General features: G+C 35.1%; 1 pseudogene; it reads right to left on the minus strand.

Moving 5' to 3' along the window:
* Positions 1-4,122: 4,122 nt before the first annotated feature.
* On the minus strand, positions 4,123-9,573 carry LOC111918530 (trans-resveratrol di-O-methyltransferase-like; annotated as a pseudogene).
* Between the last annotated feature and the right edge of the window lie 10,469 nt (positions 9,574-20,042).

A 20,042-nucleotide genomic window follows, 5' to 3' on the forward strand; every position in this document is an offset into this window, starting at 1 on the left:
ACTCACTAAGATTTGGCTTACAATTTTAGTTTACTGTTTCAGGTACTTCAGATGATCGTGGGAAAGTGAGGGCGTGATCATGCACATCCTCCTGTTTTCTTGATATTGGATCTTGGGAAAAACTCTGATTTTGATTATACTTTTGAAATAATGGGTTTGAAATACTTTATGGTTGAAATGGGTTGTTTTTGATTTTTTTTAATTTTTATGATTTTTGGGATGTTACAAGGCAACTAAAGAGGCTATGTGGTTAAAGAATTTTATTAGGGATCTTGGAGTTTTTCCATCAATCCAAGAACCAACGGAGATTTTCTGCGACAAGGAAGGTGCAGTAGCTTTGACAAAAGAACCTTAGGATTTTGGTCGATATAGGCACATCGAGAGGAAATATCACAACATTAGACATAAGGTTGAAGAAGGTTCACTCGTTGTGAATCGTGTTTCATCAGAAGAGAATCCTGTTGATCCTCTCACAAAAGGTCTGAGCAAGGTCAAGCACTTTGAGCATGCTAGGAGCATTTGACTAAGAGATGATATTAGATTTTAGGTGTTAGTGTTGATGTTATTTTGAAACTATATAACAAGTAAAATTATAATTGAATTGTGACTAATTAATAGAGATTATTTTATATTTAATGTGTTACTATTTTTCGATTGATTTTATTGCGTTTCATTTTTCATATTTTACTTCCTGAATATTAAGTTAGTTGAAGCACCACAATTGGTCATACTTTGGAAGTAATTATTGATTTAAGACTTCCATGAATCGTTTGTAGACTGGTCTTAGATAATGGACATTGCGTTGGGATTGCTGTAAAAGTTATGAGTACATAGAAATAGAGATTTTAATATTGGTTAAACCCACGCTTAGAGATTACTTCATGGATTTAATCACAAGTAATTATAAGATGATAATATCCTTTATTCTTAAAACAGATATATGTAAGTCATATATTGCGAGTTGGCTGTACATTGGTTTGCTCCAACGCATCTCGTAACTGGGTGCTATAGTGGGTATATCCATGTATGATTGAATGAGTTAAATTGAATGCTTATATAGTTGAAGTTATTCGTTCATTTTTCTTTAATAGGAAAGTGATATCTTTGGGCCCCTTGGTGTTTAGATGTTGACATTATAGTGCTGGGCCCATGCATGACTGAATCGATGTGTTCGATTGGTAGTCTTATGACATTATTACAAAATGAGATTATCGGGAAACAGAATTTTGGACAAGATACTGATTCTAATCCATTTCTCATGTTCATTTGATATCAGGATGAATGAAGGAATAGGTGATCACTTATCTTAGGACCAACAAAGTCTGGTAATGTCTTGAAAAACACTCTTTACTGGTTATTTGGAGTTGTATGAGCAATTATAGTTAGCAACTTATCTAAGTGGGAGACTGTTGGATTAAGGTATCTAAGGTCCTAAATAAATTGGTATGATATTGATGAATAAGAGTAAAGTCATTTTTGGGTTGCGCTCATAACCAAGAAATTGATTAGATAATTTAAGAGAGAGATAAATGATTTATTAATATATTATATGATTAATATATTAATTAGAAATAGTTATAAATCATTTAGAATTAATAATATTTAGTTTGGTATTAATTCGGGGTTAATTAGAATTAATTTTAAGTTGAATGACTATAGTTGTAATTGTTTAAAAGTTGAGCAGATGATAGATTCTAGAACCCTCTTGCTAGGGACGATTTTGGAGGCTTTCTTAGAGCCTTTGGAAGTCTTCATGAGGATAAAATAGGAACCAAATAATTACCTTGTTTGAAATAATATTATTTTATGTTCAAATAAGGGTTTCTAGGTGTTTCCTAATCAGCTATAAAAGGGGGCTTAGACTTGGAATTTTCGGCTAGTGCATTCTGACAGAGCATAGCCAAAAATTTGATATCTTTCCCCTATCTCCTAAATCTTCTAGGGTTCTTGTGTTGAGTGTGTGAATCATTAGAGGCTTGCACACAATTGAAGCTAGTTTTTCAAGAAGCTATTGGATCGTGTAAAGGATTTGTCTACAATAACAAACCAGAGGTATGTGATTTTCGGTTTTACTAGGATTAGTTTTGTCTTTTAATGGTTTGTTGCTTTAATAGAGTTATGAAATAAATCTAATTAGGTTTCATTTACCCTTAAGAGTTTAAGATAATTTTCCACATTGTTACATGCAAAACCCATCATAGATGTGTATAAGAGTGTGGGTGGAACCACCAAGAATCAAGTTGAGATTCAAAGAAGTGTTTGGGTAATGTCTATGTATAGACTGTAGAGCCGTTAAGAGATATATCGTAGTGACCTAGTTTGGGTCAGAAGCAATTTCAAGAACGAAATCATTATAAGTGGGGGAGAGTTGTAATGCTACAATTTCACTTTAAGATAATCGAGTATATATATGTTTTTTACATAATCCAAAGTGAAAATATATTACTTTTAACTAAATTAATCTAAAGGAAAGTTGTATTTCACTCAAAGATGATTCAATGCATATAAATAATGTCAAAATCCGAGTTTGTATTAAGAAATTATGGCCATTCGAATATAAGGCCAAAATACCAAAAAAAAAAAAAAAAGCGGTAGAAATTTGGCTTTACGTGGCATGTCAACAATGAGGGTTGCAAGACACATGTCGTAGAGTAAGAAACATAGTAGAGGATTCAACACGTGGTTTGGGCATGACGTGTCGATCAATTTTTGAGGCCTATAAACAGAACTTCAAGCCTTGTCATTCTCACACATTCTCTCTGTCTCTCTATTTCTCTCTCTCTCTCTCTCTCTCTCTCTCTATCTCTCTCTCCCAATCTCTATAAGTTTCTTGATCTCTCTCAGATTGTTTTCTCTTTGAATCATTTTGTTTCTCTTGATTACCCTTAGTAAAACGTTGAAGCGTTGTAAGGATCCATCAGAGAAGGATTAAGAGTAGAACCATAGTCAACTGTTAAAGTATTGTACATGTGAGTTTACACTAACTCTCTTATTATGTTGACTTTGCATATTTTTGTGTGTTAATCATGAGTGGCCTTATAAGGGGAAGTGGTAAATGTTAAGGATGATCATGAGTGACCCTATAAGTGGAAGTGATCAGGTGAGTTACACTAACTTATCTATTATGTTAGTTGTATCTATATACGTTGTGTTGATTATATATGAGTGATCCAGTAAGGGGAAATGGTCATAGTGAAAGATGATAATGAGTGAATCTATAAGGGAAAGTTGTTAAGATTAAGAATGATGTTGAGTGACCCTATAAGGGGAATTGATCAGTGTCATGAGTGACCCTACAAGGGAAAGTGACAATATTGGTACCAATTGTATGTATTAGGATTCAAACGTTACATGTTTATGTAAACCTATTTGCTATTTAGATGTATATGATTAATATAATGGATGAGTGTTGTGTAGACTCACTAAGCATTTTCGCTTACCGTTGTTTATTAATATTTTCAAGATTATCATAGAAGAACATAGCTTGACTACAACAACATCTGCCTTACAATTTTGAAACTACTTTGAAAATATAAAGTATTCCGCTATTTACTCTCAATGACAATTCTTTATGTAACATTGTAAAGAATGATTTTTATGAATTATATCTTAGTATCAAATTTTAATTGGGACAAAAAACAACTCTTTATCCTTTTGTAATCAGGATGTTACAAGCGATGCCGAAAACATAGATACTTAGCACATGAGTCAAGAACAAAGCGATTCTTAACTTCTTAATAGTATGTATTATTATTATTTTTTTTATTTTATATATCTATTATTACAATGTAAGCCGTTTTTATTCTAAATTTTTGGTTCCATCCTTGGGCTAGGGTGATTTTTCGATGGTACCTCTAATCTTGAGGGTCTTTATCAAATACTCCCAGGCTCTTTTTCGAGCCTCCTTATACTAAAACAAGTTAGTTGTCATATTTGATTCAATTGAAAAGTCTTTTTGGTGTTTACTTTTCACATATTATATAACACCTACATGTGTGATATTTTATTAAAAGCAAAATACAAATAACATTTGTGTGATATTTTATTAAAAGGAAAATACAAATAACATTTGGTGCTAGTTTTGAAGTTGCAAAGTCTATGTGATATCAAGTCTTACATTCACTATGGATAAACTTCGATTAGAGATCTTATTCCAAAGATTAGAGTAATTTTATAATAGCTAAAGCTAGCTTCAAGGAAGAGATTTGCCCACTTTTTTCGCTCCTCTCTCATCCTGTCACTGTGACCATCATAAGCATATCAAAATAAAGTTGAGTCTCGAGTAATATCTTGTCCGGTTCATCGACGTCCTTCACTATCATGTCTTTGATGAAGATTTTTCCTCCATTTTCCTTGCTTAGGATTGACGTTTTGCACTGCAATAATATCTTTATACATTCTTCATCACTCGATTAATGTAATACCAACTAATTTATTTCATAACGCAAAGACAAAATTCAACATATACAAATAAGTTCATTATATATTTAGGTGTCCGATAATGTAATTAGTTAACTATAATTAAACTTAATGAAAAATAACTTACTTTACCAAATCAACTTAATAGATTGAAATAATGGATATTGATTAAACTAACCATTACAAATTGAGTATTTAACAAAAATAATCAAGTTTTTTTTTTCTTTCTGTTTTTGTTTTTAAAAAATGAACACTTTGTCATAGATGGGTAATTCTAGAATTCTTAAAATTCAGGGTCGATAAAAAAATAAAAAATATATAATATGTATATTTTTTTTTCTCATTTTCATAAAATTTTGTTTTTCAAAATACTCTTTGTAGCTATGTCTAAAATATATATTTTGAAGTGTTTAGTATTATTTTTCAATCACATATATAATTTTAAGTATTTGTGTTGTGCATATACTTCCTATTTGCTAAGTTTCTTTAAATTTTTGGTTGAATTTTCTTAAACCAAGTAAGTATTTCCTCAAAATTTTAAAATATTTTACAAAACAAAAATAACTTAATGAATTAAATCGGTTTTTTTTTAAACTCATTCATAAAAAATCCTTAAAAACATGCATATACGAATGATACATATGTGTCAATAACACATGTAACACACTGTTCCGAAACTTTTTCTAATGCGTGGTGGTGATCGGAGATCATGTATCATCAGGCTTAGGGCATTTTAGGAAAAGAAATTTAGACCCATTTGGGTGTGGGTAATATAATTTAGATGATTTGGGAGTTCGGTTTGTGTTTCGGAACCAAGGGATATATTGGTAAAATGTCAGTTCGGGATTTTATGGAAATTAGATTATAGTTCAAGAAGTTTTAAGGCAAGTATGAGTTGATAGAAGTGTAGAGATTCTCGTTACCTTTTTGTGGATATAAGGATCGTTGGAAGCGGGCTTAGAACAAAGGAGTTATGGCCGATTGAAGTTGAAGTAATTTGGAGCTTGGACTAGTACGCATGACATAGTGGGTGTATTGGTCGTAGGTGGCATATGAGTACGTCGGGTGTACTCAGGGGTACGCGAGGCGTACTCCCTTCAGTTAGAAACCCTAAATTTTAGGGTCTTGGCCCTATTAAAGCTTCTTTTATTCATTGAGCCTTGCCTCTTATCAACCTCCATACCTCCTAAACCCTAATTTCGACCCTTAGCCACCATCTTGGAGTTCTTAAGCCATTGTGAGGAATCTTGGAGTGTTTTTGTGCATTTTGAAGAGACTGGAGCTTGTTGAAGAATCATCACTTGGAGTGGAGCTTGGAGATCCAGAAGCTTCTCATCATTTAAAAACTATTGAAGGTAAAAAGCTTTAATCTTGTCTTCTTTATGGGTAAATCTAGTTTGGGGTGGTTTGTGGCACATTTTGGTCTCTTTGGTTTTCCTTTATGAGAATGAGATTGCTCCAGGAGTTTGGTCCTTAGATCTGGACGCTTTAGGTGTCCCAAATGCATAAAAATGCAATCTTGATGGATGATATGACCTCGTGCATGTATATTAGCTCCTTGTTGAAGTTGTAAAGTTAGAACTTGGATTTGGGACCCTTTGAGCCATGAAAAAGCTCAAAGTTAACAACTTTATGGATTAAGTCATGATTTGGAACAATTTATGAGTATTGGACGCTTTGGCTTAAGGGATCAAGGCATTTTCTAAGTGGATTATGAGTAGGATGCGTACAGGCGGGGGGGGGGGGGGGGGTACCTCCTAGTACGCAACGCGTATTGAGCCAACCTGGAGTACGCTGAGCGCACTGTTGTAAAAATCCCGACTAGGTCCCGATTAATCTTCGATTAATCCCTAGGCGCTACATGACCGATTAGAGGGTGCCTAGTGATTAATCCCTGCATACATAATGAGTGAAATATTATAAAATGATGAAATTTTAAAATTTTTTAAGAGATTTTATTTCAATGGAAACAATCTGAGGCATGATTATTGTTGTATTAATCATATTTACCCATTTTGTTATCATATTAGTGGTATTTACGAACTTTGATATGATATTAGTCATATTAAAATTTTTAAAATTCCACAAATTAGCAATTAATGGTCCCTGATAAATCTTCACCTAACCGATTAATCCCCTGACCCCTGTCCACTGACTAGCTAACGTCGAACGTTTTTTGCAACCTGGGCTGAGTGTACCAACTGAGTACGCAGGGCGTACTCAGTCTATTTGGATTTTCTTGATTTGTTGACCTTTTTACCCTTGAATTTTGACCAGAGTTTGACTAATGGATATTTTGGGCCTTTTAGGATCTTGGGCCTTCTCGGATTAGGCCCATGATAGGCATTGGGTCCAATTTGGAAATTGGGCCATATTGGGCTTTTGTTGCTTTTGGTATGGGCTTTGGATTTTGGGCCAAGTGAGGAAAGGGTAAAATGGACTTTTACCTTGAGTATTGGGTAATATAACTAGATTTCCTGCTAAGGGTTGAGGACCAATTATTCATTTGGTATTATTTGATGTTATTAGCATGGAGATTTTTTGGATCGGCTGTTTGAGCTTTCATCAGTGCAATTCAACAGCTTGAGGTGAATTTCCTCACTATACTCAGGTATTGAAGACACAAATGCCGGCCCATTAGGTTTTTTATGCTAGTTTTCTTTGTGACTCTTACATGGTATGTTGGGAAAGGCCCATTTGTATGGCGGGCTAGGCCCATTGTATGATGGGTTGGGCCTATTGTATGCTGGTCTAGGCCCATTGTATGTTATGTAGGTGCTAACTCTCTTTGTTACTTTGGCATCTGTATAATCGGGCTAGGCCCAAGGGTTTGGTAGGGCTAGGACCATTATGGTGGGTTGGGCCCAATATGCGGCCTAGGTCCAATGTGAGGTGCTGGCCCAATGGTATGTGGTATTTTGGGGAACTCACTAAGCTTTGTGCTTACGGTTTTTATGGTTATGATTTCAGGTACTTCCAGTTCGAAAGGGCATGACCCGACTTGATCGTAACACATCCACTCATGTTTCCGCATCATAGTGATTTTGGGATTTTACTTTGATAATTTTTATCGTATAAAAGCACTTTTGAATATTTAGATAAACAAATGTTGATTGTTGACTGAAAGATAAGATGGTGATTGCTGACTGAAAGATAATTAATGTTTTGGTCGAATTAAAAAGAAAAATTTTTACCTCTAAATTTTTGGGTCGTTACAACACCCCCAACATAATGTTTTTTTTCCTCATTTGCATAAATTTCTGTTTTTCAAAATACTCTCTTTACCTATGTTCGAAATATATATTTTGAAGTGTCTAATATTATTTTCCAATCAAAATGTATAATTTGAATTCTTTGTATTGTGTATGTACTTCCTATTTGCTAATTATATTTATTTTTATTTTTGTTAGATTTTCTTAAGAAAAAACTAAGTATTTATTCGAAATTCTGGAATATTTATCAAAAAAAAAACACTTAATGCATTAAACCGGTTATATATAAACTCTTTCATAAAAAATTCTTTAAAAAAGTACATATATATAGAAGAGACATATGTGTCAATTAGGGGTGTCAATTTATGACGCGACACGACAAAAATACATGAAGCGATACGAAATCGGGACGAAATTGAAATTCAAATTCGTGTTCGTGTCAAGATTAAAAAAATACGATGTCGTGTCGTGTTCGTGTTCATAAATCGACACGAAATTGACACGATTAAGCTTGTGGTTGTCGTGTTTTTCGTGTTTGTCGTTTTTGTCGTGTTATTTATCTTTAAGTATGAATGAAATACACTAATAGTTATGTAATATTATCTTTGTCGTGTCATGTCGTGTTGTCGTGTTTTATTTAGTTCGTTTTCGTGTTAACGAAAAAAAACACGACATCGTGTCATGTCGTGTTCGTGTCATCCAAAACCTTGTCGTGTCGTGTCGTGTCGTGTCAAACAAAAACACGACACGACTTCCCGATTTGACAGCCCTAGTGTCAATAATAAGACCCCGAATGTATTATTTGAAAAGGAAAAGTTTAACGAGTTAATTAAAGAATATCTTAAGCAAAACCGCATCAATTTTGGGAATGGTTTCAAACGTGTCTCCACCAATATAACTCAAATTCTTACTTCCTACGAAACCTTTGACAACACGAGGAACATCAAAATTGATGCGACTTACATCGGGAAAAGTTTTGGCTATGGCTTTAGCAATGTGTACCACCCCCAACATCAACAATAGAATTTAACCTTTTAAAAGCATCTTCATGGTCTTTTAAGATGATACTTGTAATTTGCCTAGCATCACTGGACATTGCTTCATTGAAGAGCTGTTTAAACCTCGAGTCTTGGCTGATGATATCCCAAAAGTCCCTCCCATAGGCTGTGTGTGTAAGGTGACATCATCATTTTGGAACCATTTGCTCATGTGTTGCCATGGATCCATCACTATTGGATCCGACATGAATAGAATTTTTTTTTAGATTATTATGGGACCACTTCATAAATATGTATAATGTTATTATTAAATCTGGTTATTATTGTAAGAATATAAATTCTTGATGGACCGATTTATAGGATATTTACTTACCTTTTGTGGGTTGAGTTTCCGATTTAACTCAAGATCCTCAATATCCCTTTCATCTCTCACATTAGGATATATCTCCATATATATATATATACATGTGATGAGGAGCATATGATGACACACACAATACACAAATAAAACTCGTGAATTCACATTACTATGGGATTTAGAGAGAATTGTTGAGATCAACCGGGAAACTCATCCTAATCTCCAGATCTAAAAATCTCAATGGAACAAGGTATGTAAACGTTCTTATTGTATAAATTTTTATTTTAATTAGATTCGAGATTAAAGATCCAAAATTTATTCCGCGTTTATTTTTTGGTTATCAAAATAACCAACAAAATGGCTTGACGCTTAAGGGCTCTTCATTTAGACGGAAGCGAGAAGAAGAAGCTTGCAATGGAGAGGGCTTCTACTCACTCAGAGAGCAACATTGGTGCACCATGGCAATCGGTGATATCAGGTATTTGTAGCTCAATAGCACATTTGAAGGACATGGAGTTTACAAAGCTTATATGTGAGCTTGAGAATGAAGTAAGTTTGCAGATTGCTCATCCTTTTGCAGTGCCATTTTTTTATAATTTTTATGTATATTGTATATGAGATGAGACAATTTGACAAGGATATATACAGGCTTCTTTTAGGATTTTGGTTCTTGTTTGTGGTTGTAAATTGTAATGTATTCCACCCATGCTTTAAGTAAAATAACTGTTTTTGGTCTTAGAGTATAATAGTTTTTGCAAATTTGGTCCAAAAGTTGGATCATTATATTTGAAAAAAGTACAAAAAACGTTATAAAACATCAATTAAAGACCAAAATCAAAGAGAGATTTTTCTAACGAAAACTAAAAAATAAACTATGCTCATGGACCAAAAGTGTAATTTACTCTATAGTATAGTATAGAAAACCAAATTTTAAAAAGATTATATGACGATGCTAATTAGAGCATCCTTTATGGAATTATGCTCTAATCCAGATTATGGAAAGTATGATAATGATAAGACTGATGAAATGTGGATCCATTAATCTTGATATATGTGCACACTTTCTTAATTAAAAGAAAACGAAAGTGGGGATGGAACTGAATAGTTTTCAATATACCCTTTATTGTATTTATATGGTTCACATTTTATCCTTTTTTTTCGAAGTATTAGTTTTTTAATCTATTTGGTATAGCATATAACTTAATTTATAAAAAAATACATTTAAAAATATATAAGAAATATAATCGGTCTAAACATATTTTGAATCCGGAACGAAAATAAAGGGATCTCAAAGACACAATGATAACCAATGTAACATCCGTTCAAAGTATAAGCTTTTCGTTACTTTGCAAGTTGAGATTTCAGTTTAAATTGCACCATGACACAGTAAGGTCTTGATCACGACACGAGACACGTGATTATGCGGCGGCGCGGTTAGGTCCAGTGGCGGAGCTTGAAGTTTGGATTTGGGGGTGCCGAAAATAGAATTTGTATAAAAATTGAAGAACAGGGGGGGGGGGGGGGGCAAAGTCAAACTTTATAGTTTTTGGGCATAATATGTAACTCTTTTAATACTTATGGACTAATTATTAAAAAAAATAGGGGGGGGGGCACAGCCCCCCTGGGCATATATAAGCTCCGCCAATGGTTAGGTCCTCACCACGACATAGTGGTGGACGAGGTTCAAAACCCTAGGCTTCAAACATTGAGCCCTATTTAAAGGCACTAACTTCTAGGATTGACTCATTTGGCAGTCCACATCGTATGTGAATGACCCCCTCTCAAATCCTAGCCTCCATATGTATTTATTGAGTGTTTGAGCTTCATTTTGTGAAGGTTGAAGGAAGGAGTTCCTCTTGTTGCTTGAGAGCTTTGTTCCGGTGTAGATCCATCATCTTCACCTTATTTATGATCATTAGAAGTTATAAAGCTTGTAACTTGACCATTATTTCGTTAGATCTACTTTATGTCACTTTTATGATCTTTTGGTCCTAAAAACTTTATGTCCTTGGAGTTAGAGTGAACTATAGAACATCTTAGTGCATTTTATAGTTTTTGGACCTTTGTTGATTGATGAAAAGGTGCTTGCATGGACTAGCCTTGAGTTCATGCATTTAGAATAACCATTTTGGACTTAGGGTTTTATATCTTGGCTTATTGTGATGACCTAATGGATAAAGTTGGAAACTTTATCCATTAAGACCTTTAGAAGAATCGGATCTGAGCTTTTAAGCTTTGGAGGGTGAGGGTTAAGTGCTTAATCCATTAAGTAGTTTCTGACGCTCATCACGACATGGTGACTGAGAGGTCGCGACGTGGTGGCGGGGTTTGGTCGTATCTGTTTTGTTATCTAGTTGTCATGATGCGACCATCGGGTTGGCCACGACGTGGTGGGTAAACCGTTGACTTGGCCACTTTGAACTTTAGTTAATATTGGGTTTTGGGTTAGTAGTATTGTGTCATTGGGTTTTTTTTGTCTAAAGTCCATTGTTTCCACGGTACTTGGCCTGTCCAGCCGTGTTTCATTTATTAGGGTTTACTTTTTATAGTGCATGCATGCACCGTGTATAAGTTAGTTGTTAAGATCTTTATTTTGTAACCCTACCACACCTCTACAGTAGCAATTCTTTATAGAGTTCTTCTGAGGTTGTGGCTTATTAATCATTCGACACCAGTTTTGATTCGGCTTGTGTTCTTAATTGCTTTGTGTTATTCTGTTACTTGTTAAGAATCTCATTGATCTTAAAGAGTTTTAATCTCATCAATTGATATCAGAGCAGGAGGCTGTGTAATTCATACGCATCTCTTCTATTTGAAGAAAATCTTTAGGGTTTCCGCTTTTATCGAATATGTTGAGCCGTCATCTCTTCATTGACGTTGTTCTTCGATCTCGATTTTACCCTAATATCGCTTTACAAGTCTGATTCTTGACAGGTAAACAAATTAAGTCATCATGTCACACGAAGATTCTCAAACAAATCCCATCAACATCTCCAACAACATTGGTTCGACTACGAGGATTCCAATTTTGTATACTCAAGAGTATGAAGTCTGGGCTCTACACTTTGAAGATTATGTTCTTGGTTCAGAGGACAACAAATATTTAGTCTAGGAGGCTATTACTGTGGGTCCTTTCGTCCACTCCAGAACCAATAGAGCTATCAAGACACAGAAAGAGTACAACCAGCTAATGATCGATATAAAAGACGTACCTCAAGATGAGAAGGACAAGCTGGTTAGCAACATAAAAGCAATGAGAATGATCAGATTCACTTTACAATATGACACTTTTCGTCTGGTGAGCTCGTGCACTACTACAAAGGAGATCTGGGACATGCTTAAGGAGTTATATTCCACCGATGAGGATCTCGAGCATTCAACTCAAACTCTTCTACTTTTGGAGTTTGGTGACTTCAAGCAAAAGCCAGATGAAAATATCATGCAAACATTCGATTGTTATAACCATCTTCTTAGTAAGATGATTAAGAACGGAATCGGCAAAGAGCTGATTGAGCAGAAGTTCAATTTTATGAATGGTCTAAGGCCAGAATGGATGGCAATGGTTTCAACAGTTAAAGCTCATGAACATTTTAAATCCTACTCGTTGGCGAGGCTCGTGGGAATTCTCAAGTCACATGAAATTGTTGTGACAAAGGAAATGAAGGTAGTTTCTGGAATGGGATCCTTGGCTCTTATGTCAAAGGGTAAGAATTTAGTTGAAGAAGAAGAAGAAGAGTCAAATCTTTATGAGTGTGATCTGACAAATGAAGAATACACATTGATGGTATCAAATCCCAAGCGGTTTGCTAGAAAGAAGTTCCCTGCCAAGAACCGAAATTGGCAGGGAAGCTACAGTTCAGAGAAAGTGAAAGAAGAGATTAAAAACACTCCTCAAAAAGATGAAGAAAAGAAGGAGAGCAAACTTGTGGGTGACTCAGGCTATGACTGTAATTACGTCATGGCAAAAACCATCTAGCGAAGGAATGCATGCTAAGGAGAATGAATGAGAAGAAAGAGGGTGAAGATGACGAAGCTTACTACATGCGTAAGCTTGAAGAGACCAAGAAGAAAAAGTCTAACGATAAATCCATGCATGTGTTAATTATGCAGGAAAATATTGAAGAAAACGAATTCAGTGGAGTAGAGGTATGGTCTACTGACCCGGAAGATGAAGAAGTTCGCAATTCGACTCATGGCAAGGCATTTGTTGCAAAGGAAGAAGGTTCTGAGTTTTTGGAAAGTGTTTGATGGTGACAACTGAAATATCACAAATGAGAGGCTATGTGATCACGGGTGTGATGAAGTGAAGGAAAGGGAAGACAAATGCTTTACTGCGAAACCAGTTGGAGAGCATATCAACGAGTGCGATCAGTTGATCAAAAAGGTAAATTCCATCCTTGAATCTCTTAAAATACCCATTTCTAAAAAAAGAATTAAATGATTTAAAATTCACCTTTTCTAATTTAAGTGGTAGCCTAAAACAAACACGCCTCATGAATTCTAACCCAACTAATCAAATTAGTAGGGTGTCTTCCAAGAGTGAGGAGCGAAGGATATGGATAGAGAAGAAGGAATTAGAGTTGGTTAGGCCTACAAACGATTTGATTTAAAGTTTTTGAAACAAAAGAATATTTTTTGCTTGATTGCTAAACATCTTTATTCGAACATTACTCAGTTACATTTAGATTGTGGGATAGGCAACAAAATTCACAAAATGATTTTGCCTTTCCTTGAATTAAAGGAAGACGAAATAGATGCTGATTGCTATAATTGTGAATCAATTGTCTCATCTGAAGAAACTTCTAAAGCCGACAAAATTGGACTGGACAAAATTGAGTCATTTATCAAGTCCAAGGACCACAAGGACATGATCAGAAACTTACTAGATGAAAATGATAAATTGAAAATAAAGGCCGAAACTATACAAAAATTTGATTCATCGAGTTCTAAGTTAAGTTCAGATAACAAGATTAGTGCTGAAAATACATCTGAATTCGATGAGGACAGTGACATGAGTGAAATATCTGTAGAGGATGAGGTTGACTATTCTGAATTTATTAAAACCGAACCTGAACCAAAAGTCCTTACATCCAAAAATTCTGTTAAGTTCGCTCGCTTGTCTAAAGAAAAGATCAAAGTCTTGAAGGAAAAGGCTGTGGTATACCAAAAGGTACAAACTGTACCAAATCAGGTTTACACTACTGCTGGAGTAACTAAGGAACATACAATTGACACTACTAGAAAAACAACCTTTTACGACGCGCATTGTGTGTCGTAAAACGCTCAGACGACGCGCAAATGCGCGTCAAGGAAGTCCATGTCATAACAAGAGACGACACGCTTTTGCGAATCGTCTATTTACAACGCGCATTTATGACACGCATTTACGACGCACATTTATGACACGCAATGCGTATCAAGGAAGGCCATGTCATAAAGGAAGACGACATGCATTTGTGTGTCGTAACCTTACGACGCGCGTGTTTATGACACACAATGAGTATCAAGGAAACCCCTGTCATAATTGAAGATGACACACATTTGCGTGTCATAAACTTCAGTAACCATTTACGACGCGTGTTTACGATACTTATTTACGCATAATATAAAAATATGTAAGCAAATATATACCAAAACAATCAATTTCATCCAGTAACTTCATGTCAAAAAATTATAATACATTGATATTAAGCGGATCTAAAATTATACATTGTTATTAAGAGGTTTTCCCTAACTATTAACCTAATACTATATTGCTATTAAGGGGCACCTTCTTGTTTCTACTTATTGTTATGCTTTTGTTTCCACATGATACCTGTTTTCATCATCAACACATCAGTATTCAGAAATACTTTAAGCATCATCAATCTATGTTATAAAATATTAAAATTTAATACACATGTAGTAAAATACCTTTTGCCAAGAATCCAGGCTTCAATACAACCCATACCTGTATAAAATATTAAAATTTAAAACACATGTAGATTATAAAATATTAAAATGTGTTTTTTCATGAAAAAAAAGTGTGTATAAATATCAAAATACAAGATAGGAGCCAATCATTCTATGACACAAGGAAAAAATATCACTAAGAACTGTGAAAAAAATATGTATGGGTGGGGAGTGGAGAAATGTAAGTAGAGTACCTTAGATGTAAGTGTGGAACCAGTTATGTTGATGAAGTTAGCTCCTGCTTTATTTTCAAGTGCCTTGGCAACAAGTGTCTTCCCAGGAGGCCCAAAAAGCAATATTCCTTTGCAAAGCTGACAACAAAAATTGAATGAGCAGCTGCATAACAACATAGACAAAGCAAAAGAAAGCCAAACAAACAAACATATCTAAAAGGGGATAAAATCTCAGATTATCTTACTAAACAAAACCTATTATACTTTAACAAAAAACATTAAGAAAACAACACAAAGTTAATCACTTGAAGACACATCATCATCATTTTCATGCAATGTAACCACTTTCTCTATAAACCTTTTCCTCACTCCTTTAAGAACAGCTTCTCTAGAAGCTTCACCATTGAGTCCATCATTAAGAACAGGATCTGATTGGCATAAAATAATAGTAACACCTTCTGGAACTTGGTTTACCCTTCTTGTTAACAGTTTTTGTTTTGGTTACTTGTTTGACAGAATTAGAAAGACCAATATCTTTCTTAGTTTTGCTCAGAGGAAGTTTATTTATTTTAGTTTCCTTGTTGTTCTTCACATTCTCTGTCCCTCCCTAAGCCTTATCCTCCTTTTCCTTTTTTTCAGATGCTGAATACACATGTTCAGTGTTGCTATCATCATTCTTACAAACTCCTTCGTCTGGTGTCTGCAAATCCTTTACATTTCTCTTGCTTCTCTTAGAAGCTCGAAGTGGAGTTTCTTCTTCCCTAATTTCAACTTCCATCTTATCACTTGCATCACATGTTCTGGCTTCTGAGCTGCAGGTATTTCAAATCCAGATTGTAGTAACGTATCAACATCTCTGCTACCAAACTTTGATGCTACACTGGGACCACTGCTGTCCGCAACACTCTTGAGATCTGATCATCCTCCTAAGGAGGGTCTCACTGGATAATAAACTCTAATATTTCCTATTTAAAGAAAATAAATCAACTAGATTAGTTAAATGAAAACTAGGTCAACACTAGCTAAAACATGAATGTGCAGAGCTAAAACAACAATATATTGGACCTGATTATATAGCTTTTATTTTTCGTCAAGAACTCTATGATACCCAGAAGCAGCGATAGCTAGACCATGAATGTGCAGACCTGAAACAACAAGATTTTAGAATGATGATATAATGGAAAAGAGAGAGAGGAAATTGTTGAAAAATCTACCAAGATTCTTAACTGCTCATGGAATTTCATTTGCATGAACTGCAACCCAGCTTTTGTGATTGTAAGAGTTTGTTTTAGCTCCTGTGAAATCAAGAGATGCCAAGAATTTATCAAAATTTTACATAATAAAAGTGATAGAATCTGAATTACAATATAGATCATACCTTGATATCTCTTTCCTGCCCATCAAAAGCCGTTTGTAGTTTCTGCTTGTCTTCTTTTCGTTTCTTCATCAGAGATTGAGTTCTTATGAAGATTTTGATCTTTCGCAAGCTTTTTGTCTTCCGTTTTGAACTTTATTGAGAAAACAAAAGAGAATGTCTAAATTTGATATTCACACCACATAGAGTAGAAAGTTATAAGATTGTATATTTGCACCTTAAAAAAATGATTAAAAAGTTATATAGAAGGAAATGTAACTTATTATTATATGGAGGAAAGTTGTGTGCATACTTACCAACATCAAGAAAGACAAGGGTTGCTTCACATGAAGTGATGATGATCTAATCAAAAGTAGTGGTTGCTACCTTAAAAGCACAATAAAGAGAAATAATTAAAACCTAGTTAACATACTTGAAGGTTGAAGCTGCAAGTAGAAGCATAAGAAGATGAAGTAACCACTAAGTAGAGCAGAAACTCTGTCCAGATCAGGTAAATGTTCATGCTGAATTTGGGGAAGCTCCAAACAATTGATCTCATGTGGTACCTATTTAAAAAAAAATTACATATAACATCCAAAACTATAAGAAATATTACAGATTTTATGTTGTAGCAGTTTCCATTTCATGACTATAGTTTCATACCTGATTTGAAGGAGATATCCCACATTGTCCAGTTAAATCATGAACAAATAATCACAGGTGTATCCTGATGGGTTTTTGAGCATTCTAACACTTCCTAAGTGTACATGCATGTCACACCCCGAAAACCGAAGGCGGAAACATTTCCAGGGTTGACTCCATGTTGAGTATCAAATCCAATGTACATAGTAAGTAAAGTAGAACAACCATTACATTACATATAGAAAAGTTTTACAATTGTTTCAAAAGTAAAGTTGTACAGTTGTGATACATAGTATATATATGAACAAAATGAAACGGGTCTTTTGAGAACTCCAACTTCTGGCAAAAAGGATCTTCGGTACCTGTTCTAACGTTGACCTGAGAACACAAGCGGTTTTGAAAATTAGCATAACGCTGGTGAGTTCATAAGTGGTTTTTGTTTTGTGAAAATGTTCATGTTTCCTTTCTGTTTCTGAAAATGTAACACACGCCAAGAAAATCTCACATTTTCTTAAAAAGGTTGGTTGTTGTTTCACATTATGTAAAGTAAAGTTGTACACTGAAAACATGTTTACCATTGTGAAAATGTACATTTAGGTTATCTATTTTGTTATACTGTTCTGGTTATGTACCAATGGATCCCCAGGAAAGTCCCATACCTTCCTGATTGTATGTTACCATTTGTCAAAGATGTAAGGTTATCCAGTTTGTTACACTTATCTAGTTATGTAAATGTTTCCCCAGGATAGCCCCATGCTTTCCTGAATGTTGGTTACCTTTTGTAAAAGTTGTAAAATATGTATTCTGGTTAGACCTGGTTATGTACAAGGTTTCCCAGGAAAGTCCCATACTTTCCTGAATGTTGGTTATGAATGTAAAAGATGTATTCCGAAACCTGGATATCTTGTGAAGTGTATAAAGTTGTTCATTATTACTATAAGTAAATCTCTGTTATCCTAATTGCGAGTTCCATAACCATACGATAGACTAAACCTGTGGCAATAAGTAGTCCACATCCTTATGACTTTCGTCACCCTTGAACCATTTCGGTTCGGCTGTAGCTAGCAGCCAGGTGTGGGGTAGTCAGCCCCGTATAGATCTATACACTCAAGTCACGCTCTCTAAATCCCAGAGATTCTGGTTATGGGTGTAGTCCTCCACTCGCGTATCTCTGTGGAGTGTTCGCCGAGGACGTGTCTCCAATCATACAGGAATAACAAATTTACTAGTAATAATATGATAGTCCTCCACTCGCGTATCTCTGTGGAGTGTTACCGAGGAAAAACAATGTACAAGTTATATTGTTCATGTGTTCTAATGTCATGCTTTTAACTGATAAATTGTAAAAAACCATTTGTGAAATATATGAAACATAACAGTTTATAAAACCCATTTCACAAATAAATGTTTACGTGATCTGCATGTTTGAATGGTTATCAGTTGTATCAATCAGTATGAAAAGCATATAAAATGTGAAATACACACACGAAAACAAGTTTTTGTGTACAAGAAACCCTTGTACTTTGCTTGTGTTCCCCCTGAAAACAGTGAAAAACAGTGAAAAAGAGTAGGGGAATGAACTCACCAGACTCGGGAATGCGACAGTTTCGGACACTAGACATTGGTTCGGGGCTTGATTACTCGCGATGTCCCTATGTAAAATGTAATAATGTCCATATATATCCAATTAGATTTACAATCACTAATTATATGGAACATTACACTCCAACGAGGTTAAACACCTCAAAATGAGCGTTTGGAGTGACCCGGGTGACATCTTCGGACGTGATATGATACTAGGGACTTGGGATTTGAGTTTACTCCCCAAGAGTAAACATTTTATGGAGTTTACGGACATATAACACACATATACATGAGTTCACGGCCGTGAACTCATGTGGGTGTGATTTTGAGGGTTTAATGGCTTGTTTGGACTTGGGGATTGTTGGAATGAATTACTAAAATGCCATGGAATGATTTAATGGAACTTATACCATTCAAAAGGGAGTTCACGGCTGTAAACTTGAAGTTTACGGCCGTAAACTCTCCTATGGTCAAGAGAAATTGATTTGAGGCACTAATAGCAATCACATGTGATTCTAGTAATTTTTCTAAGCCTTGGTATGAATTTTGGGCATCAAATGACCTATAATTAGGAGTTTACGGCCTTGGAATATGTTCTATGGCCATAAACTCTTATATGTGGTGTTTTGATATGTTTAAGGTCTCCAAACTATTTTTAGATGGTTCTATGATTTATTCCAAGGCTATTGGTTGAGTTTCAAGGCATTCTAACATGTTATATGGTGTTTACTCCCCATGTTTGAGGAGTTTACGGCCCAAGCACATGCCCTGGCCGTAAACTCTCTTTTGTCCCTCAAATTTCATGTTTTAAATGTTTCAAGTCCCAATTTGTAAGTCTCAAAGTCGTATCTAAGTCCCAACAATGATTTGGAAGGGTTAATTGGCTTAAAAACCCCATTTTCAAGTGTTTACGGCCCAAGCTTGATCCTTGGCCGTAAACACATGTTCCAGGTCCTAATTCTCAAATTAAACATCAATTTGAAGGCTAAAGAGGTTAGATAACAAGTCAGGGATGTTACCTCTTTGATTTGGCGCCTTAAATCTTTGTTTTTGGACCTTTGATTATGGATGAGGAGAGAGGTTGGAGAGTGATTAAGGAACACGCAAATGTGTGTTGTCTTCCTTTATGACAGGGCCTTCCTCGATACGCATTGCGTGTCGTAAACGTGCGTCGTAATTGCGCGTCATAAATGAGCGTCGTAAATGCGCGTCGTCTCTCTTTATGACAGGGCCTTCCTTGACGCGCCTTTGTGCGTCGTCTGAGCCTTTTACGACGCGCAATGAGCGTCGTAAAAGGCTGTTTTTCTAGTAGTGATGGTCGATTCTAGAATTATTCCGATAACTATTATG

The sequence above is a fragment of the Lactuca sativa genome, chromosome 8, assembly GCF_002870075.4.
Source record: "Lactuca sativa cultivar Salinas chromosome 8, Lsat_Salinas_v11, whole genome shotgun sequence".
NCBI lineage: Eukaryota > Viridiplantae > Streptophyta > Magnoliopsida > Asterales > Asteraceae > Lactuca > Lactuca sativa.